This window comes from Arachis duranensis, chromosome 5 (genome assembly GCF_000817695.3).
Source record: "Arachis duranensis cultivar V14167 chromosome 5, aradu.V14167.gnm2.J7QH, whole genome shotgun sequence".
NCBI classification, from domain to species: Eukaryota; Viridiplantae; Streptophyta; class Magnoliopsida; order Fabales; family Fabaceae; genus Arachis; species Arachis duranensis.
This window is the reverse complement of record NC_029776.3, coordinates 76,872,377-76,880,351: the sequence shown is the minus strand read 5'-3', so window position 1 is coordinate 76,880,351 and position 7,975 is coordinate 76,872,377. Positions and strand designations below refer to the sequence as shown.

The following is a 7,975-nucleotide window of genomic DNA, read 5'->3' as shown; positions in this document are numbered from 1 at the left end:
AAAAAACGTTGCTTTAGTGAATTAAAAAAATAATATTTATAATATTCATATATTACACTTTATAAGAGTTGCCTTTAAAGATATATAATACACTTGTGGTGGTAAACGTTGCTTAAATATTTTTCATCATATTTTAATTCCCTCCAAATATTTTAATAGAATTTACTTTCCCTCCTAAACCAAAAACAAGAAAAGAAAACACGAGCAATAATTAATTCATCACCTTCCTTACTAACATGTCAAGTACACTCAATTCATACCATTTTAGAATCAAAATCCTAACCCCAACCCTAGCTCAATTTCCCCAATTTCATGATATTGACTCGCGTTCTGCGTTCCTCTCTCTCGCCGTTGTGGTGTTCTTCACTGCTCTGCTCGCGTCGTGTTATGCTTGCATCGCATTCTGCTCTGCTCGTGTCATGTGCTTCTTCTCGCATCGTGTTCTGCTCTGCTCCGCCATGTTTGATCTTCAGCTCGCGTCATTTTGAAACATTCACTTTGCTCCGCCGTGGTGTCGTTCACATCTTCCTCTCAAATTTTTCAGGTATGACAAAAATTTCTCTCAAATTTTACTTACTAGTGGTTAATTTGGTTGAATTGTTGAAATAACAAAACTACTCCAACCACTTTGAATTTTGATTGATGTGAGATTTACTCTTGTCATTGCTTGCAATTTACTCTTCTCTATTCGATTTCCTCGTCATTTCCTGTGTTCCTCATTGCTGGCGTCGCTGTTGGCGTCTCCGTCGTGTTCGTCGCTGCTTGCCTCGCCTCGCCGTTGGGTTCGTCCCTCGTCGCGTCACTATCTATTCATTGCCTACTGCTTAATTAATTCTGGTCTTGTAAAATCGCTACAATATTTCATTGTTATGATATATTTATCTGTTGCTGCTTTAATCACTGAATGATGGCAATTTTAGGGATTGGAATTTAATTATTGTTGGTGGAATCTCAATTTAGGAATTTAACAGTGGATTCATTGTTATTGTAGATGTTGGAGTTGGTTGGGAATTTCTTCAGTTCAATTGAGTTAGCGCTAAGTTTTTTGCCATGCTTCCAATTACGTTCACTTCTTTTTTCTGCTTCTCTCTTTGCAAATTAGGTTTGCTTTCATAGCTACAATATTTGGGAAATTCTTGGAAGCTTTGTCTTGGCTACAGCTACCTCAAGTGCTTAAACATTTGATGGTTTTTGTGTACAATAGCTATTTCAATGATTTTATATTGTAAAGTTGTAAACAATGGTTTGGCTGCTTGATGGATTTTGTGTGCAATAGCTATTTCAATGAAAAATTTGTTTTACTACTTTAACTTATAAAAAATAATTTAACTTCAATCTGAAGGCTGCTCAATGTGATCACTAATCAGTTTGAAATTTACATATATGATGTTGTTTAGTATTTTGTAATCTATATATTATTTGATTAGCTGAGTAGTTGTAAGGTCAAGTCTTGTTCTGTTTCCTTTTTTAGCTAAATTGTGTCTCCCATTTAAATATAAGGTATTGGTACAAATCAGAATGTTCCGTGCCTGCATTTGTTTTTTGCTCTTCCTGAGATTGCACATGCATAGATAGACTCCTTTAATTTAAGCCATTAGTAATTATAATTATTTAATTTAAAACATTAATTTGTGGGCATGTGATTCATCTACTACTAAATAATATGTAAGGACAGATTGGGACGAAAAGTAAGCCATGTATGTTAATGGAAATTAATCTAAAAATGGTTCATAAAGCTAAGCTACACATTGCACATGTGCCTCCACAACTTTGATGAACTATACACAATACAGACATGCATTGCATAACTTTGTATTTATGTTCATTATATATCATATGTGTGTTTGTGCCTTATTGATTTAGGTTAAGGGGAGAAGTCCATTTGAATTAAGTGTAATTAAAATACCTGGGTACCTCATCACTGCATTGTAATCTCCCCATTTAGTTAGAGGTCAGTATTTGTTTAGATATAAAAGCACATGCATTTCTATGTTTAAATTTTCATATAGAAATCAGTGTTTTTGTCTTCGCTAGTTGCTACTTAGTAATAAATTTCATTGTTTTTCATGGTATCTCCAAGTATTAGTCATTTCAATTAATTGGATATCCTTTTGACATTAGAATTTTACTGCATGCAGATCTATAATTTGGACAGCACAGGCTTTGCAATTCTCTTGCAGTTTCATTTAAGCTCTATGATTTGGACAGCACAGGCTTTATAGAATGCTAAGAGGTAGCTATTCTTTTTATTTGATGCTTCAGGATGTAAGTAACTTATTTTTTTATGGAGAAAGAGATGGATAGATTCAGCAAAGTTCAAGAGAGTTTCTTGCCAAGTTCTTCAACTCTCAGTATACTTGAATTCATGTTAGTGATCAAAACATAAATGTGGAGCCAATTGAATGGTTGCAATTGTGAAAAATATGATGCTTTAGTGATTTTTTATTTGAATTTTGGCAGATTGTTGATATTAGCAAAACCCTGTCGTTGTTCATAGAGCTTCAAACTTTAGGTGGCAGCTTCTGTGATTTGGTTTAATGGAGGTTCCAATTTACAGGAATACCAAGGATTTAGAATTGGAAATAATGGGAACTTACAAGGAGTAGGCCTCTTCATAATTTTTTAAATTGATTAGGAATATGCCCCATTACTTAATTGCTGCTAGTGGCTTTACTAAATTATATTATTTAAGTAAAATCACCAAAATTAATTCATTCATTCATTAATATAAGATAATTTTGATGATAATTGTGATAGGTGCTATTGATTGATTCTTTGGACACTTTGGCTCTACTCGGTGACTGTGACCGCTTTGCCGCTTCCGTTGAATGGATTGGTAAAAATATTCGCTTTGATATTGTGAGTGAATGGCTAAGCAGCTGAATTTCAAGTTTCTGTACTCAATTTGGAGTTAAGGATGAATTTAATTACTTTTTGGTCAGTTACAGAACAAAACTGTTTCTTTGTTTGAGACGACAATCAGAGTTCTTGGAGGATTGCTTTCGGCTCATCTTATAGCCAATGATTACGCTACGGTATCTGTTATATACATTATTATATACCTGCATTTTTGTATTTTGATAATAGTCTAGTGATTCTAATATTTGAGCACAGGTGAAAATAAAGTTATCCATTAATCATTATGTTTCAATTGGACATAGTTGAAAAACTGTTGATTCAAATGTGTTGGTTTACAGGGATGCGATGATTGGTGCCATTCCAAGCTATGAGGAGCCGTATATTAAAGTTCCAAGGGTCTTAAGTATGGACTAAAAACTTTGTAAAGGTACTTGATTTGATACAAGGAAACAAGACTATGGTTTTGTACTCTGCATTTCTTGTTTCTTTTTATTGAAAAATGATCTAGCTCTTAATCTATATAACATTCATTTTTGTCATCATGAGTTTGTGTCCTGCCATTAGTCTCATTCTTATAAAACAATCATCTGTGTCCTTCATTCACAGCTGGTGATCACCACTTTAGTTTTCAGAAGACAAGAGTTATAGCAGTTGATGCTAAAACTACCCAAGACACTAAACTATGTTTTTTTGGAGCATTGGTTTTTTTTCAATAAGTTGAAGGTTTTGTTTTCAATTTCCTAATCTCCAAAAAGAAAGAAACATTCTAGATATTTCCTATGTGCCAATATATACTACTGATTATGAATATGAATAGTTGATACTACGTTCAATGCATTAATCCATTAATCCATGCCTCGGCTCAGGGAATCTTAATAGGGACCTTAGCAAACCATTTATTGATAAGTGAGTATTTGATCCAGCCCGTATATATACATTTTTATATATTATGTATTATTGTGAATAGTTTAGAATTATTTTTCTATTTAATTATGTTTTTGAGGTACTTAATTATATTTGAAATTTTATTGATTAGTTTAATTTAATTTATTTATACGCATGAGTGTCAATTTTTCATGCTTTTGATTGTTTCTTAATGCTCTTCAAATTTATGTGCAGTTCATTGAAGGTGGAGCAGAGGCTGAAATAAACTCAAAGTGAAGTTGACTCGGTGAAAGACCTGAATGAATCAATCCCTCTTCATGTATATAAAAAGGATAATTTTGACATAATAGATGGTGAAAAGTAGATATGTGTGAACTTCTCAGTATGCTAACTATATTTTGGAAATTAAATTTGAATAATGAATACATCTAATATTTAGTACAGAGACAGTCGAATAGCTTGCCTGTGTTTTTCCTTCTCATCTCTGTTGTTCATTTCTGTGTTTTTTAATGTTGATATATGATTGTTGCTTTATTCGTACAAAGTGACACCATACTTTGGTTAAATAACCAGGATGAAGAACATGAAAACAAAGGAAAAGATGAGAGCTGTGAAGCTGCTGAAAGCGGTGCATCTGAAAGGGAAGATGCAACTGACGAGGTAATGGTTAGCTTCTGGTTCTTTTTTCTTCTGCAAAAAAACCTTGAATATACCGAGTTATTATGAAGTTTAAATTTGTAATATATCTCTTTGTTAGTTAGCTCTATATTTATATAGAAGTTAGTTTAGTTAGTGGCAAGAATAGAAGATTGAGATCTCTCTTTACATATAGCAGAATCTTAAAGCTTCTTCTCTGTTTTTTATTCTCTCCTCACACATTAGCTCTGTTTTAATTTAGTAATTTATGTATTTGGTATTTAGTGATTTCGTGTCTTGCATGAATAAAATCTGAGGCAAGCTATTTATTACTTTTATATCTATGTATTTAATATCATAAAGAAATTTCTATTATTATAATTTTTTAGTTTTAATGATAAGTTACTTATTTTTTTTGTTGTGTATTATTTGCAGATTTAGCATATGGGACAAGTCAAGTATGGATATAAAATATGCAAGTAGATTGACATTTTTTTTACAAATATTAATTACTATTTTGTTATAACAATTATTGTTAGATAAGAATTTTATTATTTTGTTGAGAATTCTTGATGAACATGTATTTAAAATACTAATTGAACCTTTTAATATCTATTTTAATTTTTACTTTATTATTAGTTATTTTGTCTCTTTTATAAATTTTTTCTGTTGTGCACAAATTTATTTATTAATTAAAATAATTACATATGTATGAACAAAAAATTTTATTGTAAATTTTATATTTTGTATTTCTATTACAAAAGTAACTTTTATTTTTATAAAAAAGGCAACCCTTTTATTAGTCGCATATTTTGAATATTAGACAACACTTGTATTGTTGCATATCCAAAAGAAAAGACAATACTTGTATAGATTGCATATACTAAAGAAAAGACAATACTTTAAAGGGTTGCATATTCAAAACTAATAGGCAACATTTTAAAGTATTGCAAATTCAAACTTATAAGCAACACATAAAAGGGTTGAATTTTATTGCAAATAGGCAATATTTTTTAGTAGTGGTCAAAATATGAGAAAAGACAACATTGCAAAAGTGTTGTCTCAAAGACACCTTTGAAGTGTTGTTGTTTTTTAACCAAAGACAATACTTATCAAATGTTGCTTTTGTTGCTCTCAAAAGCAACGCTTTTGAAACCAAAAAGTGTTGCTTTGATCTAAGGCAACGGCTGCATATGCAACGCCGCCCAAAAATGTTGCCTTAAGTCCAAAAGTGTTGCCATAGAGCAAAAGCAACTTTTTGTCAACCTTTAAGCAACACGTTTTAAATGTTGTCTTAACCTGAAAATGTTGTAGTGTACCCTTATTGGCGTTTAAATGCTAGTAAGTCCTTCCTCCAGGGTGTGCTATTTTCAATGTTGTTTTTGATTTTTTTCTTTATTTTTGTAATTGTCTTTGTGACTTCACATGATCATCAACCTAAAAGAAAACAAAATAATATAGATAAAATTAAAATAAAATTGGGTTTCCTCCCAATAAGCGCTTCTTTATTATCAATAGCTTGACAGTGAGCTCTCATGGAGCCTAACGGATGATCAGAGTAAAGTTGAGATCTCTCAACACCAAACTTAGAGTTTGGCTGTGGCCTTCCAACACCAAACTTAGAGTTTGAATGTGGGGGCTCTGTTTGACTCTGTATTGGGAGAAGCTCTTCATGCTTACTCTCCATGGTTACAGATGGAGAACCTTGAGTCTTTACTACAAGGCGTTCTTCATTCACATGAAGGATCAACTCTCCTCTGTCAACATCAATTACAGCTCTTGCTGTGGCTAGGAAGGGTCTTCCAAGGATGATGGATTCATCCTCATCCCTCATAGTGTCTAGGATTATGAAATCAGCAGGGAAGTAAAGGCCTTCAACCTTCACTAGCACGTCTTCTACTAGTCCATAAGCCTTTTTCACAGATTTTTCTACCATCTCCAATGAGAACTTGGCAACCTGTACTTCATAGATTCCCAATCTCTCCATCCCTGACCCCAGGTCACACAGAGCCTTTCCAAAGGTCACGGTGCCTATGATACAGGGTATTAAGAATTTACCAGGATCCTATTTCTTTTGAGGTAAATTTTGCTGAACCAATGTATTTAGTTCATTGGTGAGCAAGGGAGGCTCTTCCTCCCAAGTTTCATTACCAAACAGCTTGGCATTCAGCTTCATGATTGCTCCTAAATATTGGGCAACTTGCCCTTCAACAATGTCTTCATCCTCTTCAGAAGATGATTAGTCATTAGAGCTCATGAATGGTAAAAGGAGGTCCAAGGGAATTTCTATGGTCTCTGTATGAGCCTCAGATTCCTTTGGTTCCTCATTAGGGTATTCCTTACTGACCACTGGACGTTCCCAGAGGTCTTCCTCATTGGGATTCATGTCCTCCTCCTCCTCTAAGGTTTCAGCCATATTGATTATATCAATGGCCTTGCACTCTCCTTTGGGATTCTCTTCTGTATTACTTGGGAGAGTGCTAGGAGGGGTTTCAGTAACCCTTTTACTTAGCTGGCCCACTTGTGCCTCCAAATTTCTAATGGATGATCTTGTTTCAGTCATGAAACTAAGAGTGGCCTTAGATAGATCAGAGACTATATTTGCTAGGCTAGAAGGATTCTGCTCAGAATGCTCTGTCTGTTGCTGAGATGATGATGGGAAAGGTTTGCTATTGCTAAACCTGTTTCTTCCACCATTGTTATTATTGAAGCCTTGCTTCTGTTGATCCTTCCATGAAAATTTGGATGATTTTTCCATGAAGTATTATAGGTGTTGCCAAAGGCTTCACCCATGTAATTCACCTATGCCATTGCAGGGTTCTCAGGATCATAAGCTTCTTCTTCAGAAGAGGCTTCTTTAGTACCGTTGGATGCATTTTGCAATCCATTCAGACTCTGAGAGATCATATTGACTTGTTGGGTCAATATTTTATTCTGAGCCAGTATGGCATTCAGAGCATCAATTTTAAGAACTCATCTCTTCTGGGACGTCCCATAACTCACAGAATTTCTCTCAGAGGTGTACATGAACTGGTTATTTGCAACCATTTCAATAAGTTCCTAAGCTTCTGTAGGTGTTTTCTTTAGGTGAATGGATCCACCTGCAGAGTGGTCCAGTGACATCTTGGAAAATTCAGACAGACCATCATAGAATATATCTAATGTGGTCCATTCTGAAAGCATGTCAGAAGGACACTTTTTGGTCAGTTGCTTGTATCTTTCCCAAGCTTCATAGAGGGACTCACCATCTTTTTGTCTGAAGGTATGAACATCCACTCTAAGCTTGCTCATCTTTTGAGGAGGAAAGAACTTGGCTAAGAAAGTCGTGACCAGCTTATCCCAAGAGTCCAGGCTATCTCTAGGTTGTGAGTCCAACCATGTTCTAGCTCTGTCTCTTATAGCAAAAGGGAAAAGCATAAGCTTGTAGACTTTAGGGTCAACTCCATTGGTCTTAACAGTATCACAGATCTGCAAGAACTCAGTTAAGAACTGATAAGGGTCTTCTGATGGAAGTCCATGAAACTTGCAGTTCTGTTGCAGTAGAGAAACTAATTGAGGCTTTAGCTCAAAATTGTTTGCTCCTATGGCAGGGATT

The 7,975-nt window shown here is 34.3% G+C and overlaps 1 long non-coding RNA gene and 1 other non-coding gene across 5 annotated transcripts; both read left to right on the top strand.

The window, feature by feature from the left end:
- Positions 1–297: 297 nt before the first annotated feature.
- Positions 298–4,976, top strand: LOC107489522 (uncharacterized). Of its 4 annotated transcripts, none has more exons than XR_001592221.3 (8): positions 298–544; positions 2,139–2,233; positions 2,758–2,859; positions 2,949–3,035; positions 3,198–3,286; positions 3,979–4,063; positions 4,318–4,404; positions 4,816–4,976. It is a non-coding gene; the product is annotated as an uncharacterized LOC107489522 (long non-coding RNA). The 4 variants fall into 4 exon arrangements; XR_008009667.1 differs by lacking the exon at positions 298–544 and adding an exon at positions 1,004–1,102; XR_008009668.1 differs by lacking the exon at positions 298–544 and having other exon boundaries at positions 1,925–2,233; positions 2,943–3,035.
- Positions 4,977–7,557: 2,581 nt separating this feature from the next.
- LOC127747991 (small nucleolar RNA R71) lies at positions 7,558–7,665 on the top strand. Its single transcript, XR_008009934.1, has one exon. It is a non-coding gene; the product is annotated as a small nucleolar RNA R71 (small nucleolar RNA).
- The last annotated feature ends 310 nt before the right edge of the window (positions 7,666–7,975 follow it).